The 4,646-nt window shown below is 38.0% G+C and overlaps 1 long non-coding RNA gene across 1 annotated transcript; it reads left to right on the forward strand.

The window, feature by feature from the left end:
• Window positions 1–2,560: 2,560 nt before the first annotated feature.
• LOC137241328 (uncharacterized) lies at window positions 2,561–3,561 on the forward strand. The gene is made up of 3 exons (XR_010949965.1): window positions 2,561–2,684; window positions 3,179–3,317; window positions 3,379–3,561. It is a non-coding gene; the product is annotated as an uncharacterized lncRNA (long non-coding RNA).
• Window positions 3,562–4,646: the final 1,085 nt, after the last annotated feature.

Below are 4,646 nucleotides of genomic sequence, written 5' to 3' on the forward strand. Positions count from 1 at the left end.
GTGCAAGTCACTGTGCAATCCTCAATAAATTATCTATATATCCACGTTCCGGTAACAAGCACCATTGTGACTACATTAAACCTTCTAGGGATTGAATATTAATAATGACCGCAATGCGAAAGTCTGCTAAAATGTACCGTTTTCCATGGAATGCTCGATATATAACTTTCCACGTTTTGAAACAGTGATGAAAAGAGCAAAATTTACTAAAATTTTAACTGGCTGTGGGTAGTAAAATGACAAAAATCTTGCAAATCTACTGATAAAAATTAATTAATTCCTCCCCTTCTTTGCAGTTCTATGCATACATACATATGCATTATCTCTCCAAACGCTAATTAAAAAAATTAATTGGTTTTCACATGAACTTTGAACTCTGTCGTATTTGCATTCTTCAGTTGATTATCAACAAAAGCATGACAAATTATTTAATATGGTAGCCAAATTACTTACCCTTTCTGGTGCGATGATTCCTGGACAATCGGGCCTGACTAGACGCGATTTTTTTTTGCCTTAAAGGAGCGTGCTTAACGCGAACCATATCATGTTATGGCACACCTTTGGTAATGCAAACAATCCGACATTTCTGCTTCTAATGCTTCTAGGATAGCAGCAGCAGCTCCCGGTGGCGCGACATAAATAACAATTGCATGCCGATCAGTTGCCTTTTTTGCTCTGGCTACCTATTCAATTTTAATTCACATTACATTATATACTATTGCAATTTTTAATCAATATAAATCAATATAAATTACCGAAGCAAATACTGGCAAACCAAGATGCGGAGTTCCCCCACCCCCCCCCCTTTTTTTAGGGAAATACATCCAACCAGTTTGGTACCGTATTCCAAAGCATGTTGGTTGTAAAGTACCTTGTATCCACGTGAATCTGCATTTAATTGTAGATTTCCTCTGATTTTGGCATATTCTGAGCTGCATCGCAACCCGACGGAGATGCTATCTATTAGAATAATATAACATTTTTTTTTATTTAAAAATGAACATACGTGTGAATGAAAATCAGAAAGTAAAGGTAGTAGTGCAGTTTACGGTACCCACCCTAAAGTTGGGCCAAGATATTCGAGTGAAGTATCAAAAGACGCGTATTAATCTAGAGAACAATAATCCGAAGGCGGAAAAATTTTATCTCTGTCCGGAGATATTTGCAGTTGAATTTGGCGATTTTAATGAGGTTGTTGTTGTGTTTGTACCCACAAAAAAAATTGTGCATCACCCGGACTTGGCATGGCGTAGCCCAGGGTTATTTTTTATAAGCGCGGCCAAAGGCCGCCAACGCAGAAAACTGTTCTGCGCAAAAATACTATGGATCCCACCTCCGGTTTCGGAGGGACCACGGGTCTTTTTTCGGTTTTTCGTTAATATCTTTTGAACGGGTAAAAAAAGTTAACTTCCGCTTTCGGATTACCAAAAATACTATGGATCCACCCCCGGTTTCGGAGGGACCCGCGGGTCTTTTTTCGGTTTTTCGTTAATATCTTTTGAACGGGTAAAAAAGTTAAATTCGTCTTTCGGATTCTTGATCTAGACGTGAATACGCGTCTTTTGATACCTCACTCGAAAAATTTGGCCAAAATTTCGGTGGGTACCGTAAACTGCACTATTACCAAAGTAAATAATGTTGTTGTTGTTGTTGTTGTAGCGATAAGGACACTCCCCGTTATCGACTTTGTTGGTCCTTTGCCGGATGCAGATCGGGTACGTTCCGGGAACAATTAAGGTACTAGCCCGACCAAAGAGGGAGCGATTTTGTATGACATGAAACCTTGTAGGCCATCCCGTCGATTCTATACAACTTAATATGGTAACGATTTAAAAGACGGTACACCACCTAATTTTTATCAAAAAATATCAAACGAGGAATCAAAAGACGCGCCTCGAGCACCGTTTTTATTATTATTTGATATTTTTAAATTAGGTGGGGCACCGTCTTGTAAAACGTTACCCTTAATAATATTTTGGGCGAAGGCCGCCAACGCAAAAAGATGGTCTCTGCAACAAAATTTTTAATTTCCGTCACATGTCATAACTAAAATTAACTTAATATTATTTTGGGCGAAGGCCGCCAACGCAAAAAGGTGTTCTCTGCAACAAAATTTTTAATTTCCGTCACATGTCACAACTAAAAGTACAAATATTTTTCGTTGTAAACAATGCTATTTTTTTCCGTTTCAAAGTTTCCCGGAATAATTAATGAACTGTCATTTCGATGACAGCATGAAACGTCAATGGGTTAGTGGAGAGCGAAAAAAGCTTTGAATGTGTGGGTGAACTAGTTACCGCCGTCTTGTAGGGAAATTATGTCTGTTCAAATAGTCAAAATATGTGCCCTGCAAAAATCGTGTGACCAAAAACGCACACAGACACACGAATTTTTGACAGGGGTGACGATTTGGAATGAAAAATTCTCCAAATGAAATAGCATGTTGACAAATTTAGCTTTCACACAATGTATCGTGCTCTCTCGCACCTATTATTTTTATAGGGATAGCAAAATACGTCATTTTTGCGTGCAAAAAAATCCGCCATTTCTAATTCAGCAGAGACAACAAAACATTTGGTGGTCGAAAAATTTTTGCAATTTTGAGAGTTTTAAATGGAATATCTCCGGAAAGATTTAAAATTAAGAGGGAGTTCTCCAGATCACATATATATATATATTATAAAGTGCGCAAACTTTTAATTTAAAAGTTATTTGGTGTTAAAGTTTGCAAATTTCTATACAAATTTTATATGTGTATACGTATATATATGTGGCAGCACAGCTTTGTAATGTCATCAATAAAATATATGTATATATATATATATATATATATGTGTGCATGTTGCTACAAAAGCGCGATTGATTTAATAAAAACATTTATAATAAGTGAAAACAATGCAAAAATTAAATGTGAAATATACAAAAATGCAATTTAAGTTTATCGTTGCCAATTTATATAGAAATGTATGTGGATTAAGGTTTTGAAAGATGTGTAAATTGTAATTTAAAGTGCTATAGAAATTTGCTAAATTTGCAAACTTTAACAACAAATAACTTTTAAATTATAAGTTTGCGCACTTTAAAGTATATATATTTGTGATCGGGAGAACTCCCTCTTTCATTTGGTACCAAGTTTTACCCCGAACTCGGGGGGTGCTATTCTAAAATTTTCCCAAAGTCTTTAATATACAATGATTTTTGCTGTTTATTTCGACAAACATTTTTGATTTGATTTTTGTTCTCATCGAAAGAATTCACAATTATATAGCACCATGCCGCGAATTATGATAAAAGGTGGTGTGTGGAGAAACACTGAGGTAAGCATTTGACGCGACTGGTTACTCTTGGCCGTTTATTAACTAAATTGATAACTTTCAGGATGAAATCCTCAAAGCAGCTGTAATGAAATATGGCAAAAACCAGTGGTCACGTATTGCATCACTGCTGCACCGCAAATCTGCCAAGCAATGTAAGGCACGCTGGTACGAATGGCTTGATCCTAGCATAAAGAAGACAGAATGGTCACGGGAGGAGGATGAAAAGTTTTTGCATTTTGTTGGTGGTGAATGTTTCAATTTTTTCCAAGGCTTGGCATTAATTTCATTTTTATAGTTTATAATTATTTAAAGGTTGCATTAGAACAAGTACATTGATTTTACGTGGCAGTGTTGAACAATTTTTGGAAGAAACTGAGCTTCGTTACATGATGCTATAGGGAGGGATGGCCTGAAGGTTTAATGTGGCCACATAAATCGTTCCCGAGATGGTCGGGCTGGCACTTTAATGGTGCTGTGTTACCGGAGCGTACCGGATCTGTATCCGGCTAAAGGACCATCACATCGATAACACTCCCCAAAGCCTTCGGGGAGCAATCTTATCGCTACAAAAACAACAACATTGTGTCCAAATCCCGAAAAAAAAACTATAAAATTTGTGTCAGTGAAATGATAATTATTGCTTTTGGTTGTTAGTTTTGAGGCATCGTCATCGAGTTCCTTCTGATCGTATATGCCGGTTCTTTTGCATTCTTTTACATGCATAAAGTGCCGTTGAAGCCTTCCTCACCCTATCCTCCACGTTGAGCTGCCATGACAGCTTACTGTCTAAGATCATTCCTAGATATTTTGTGCAAGGTTTCTCCCGTAGAGTCGCCCCTCCTAACTTAGGCCTGGTCCAATTAGGGACCTTGTACCTCTTTGTAAACAAGACCATATGCAACGTCATCTGCGTAAACCGTAAGTTTTTCTGGTCCCTCGTAGAATCCCCTAAGCAGTTGGATAATGACCAGCGTCCACAGCAGAGGTGATAGCACCCCTCCCTGCGGAGTGCCCCTGTCCACTAATTTCGTGGCCGCGTACAATCCCCATTGCGATGTAATCTTACTGCAGTTTAACATGCAGTCGATCCATCTGGGTAAGGCTGGATGTACTTTAACGTAATTAAGACCATCAATAATCGCCCATTTATAAAGCCCCGGCAATGCTTAAGAAGACTTCTAGAGCATATTCCTTATATTCCAGGGCTTTTTCTATGCTTATTACCACCCTATGCAATGCGGTGTCTACTGACTTGCCTTTGGTGTACGCCTGTTGTGTTGTGGAGAGCAGCTTTTCATCCACGTTGGACTTTATGTACACATCTATCAG

The sequence above is a fragment of the Eurosta solidaginis genome, chromosome 1, assembly GCF_040869045.1.
Source record: "Eurosta solidaginis isolate ZX-2024a chromosome 1, ASM4086904v1, whole genome shotgun sequence".
In the NCBI taxonomy this organism is placed as follows: Eukaryota; Metazoa; Arthropoda; class Insecta; order Diptera; family Tephritidae; genus Eurosta; species Eurosta solidaginis.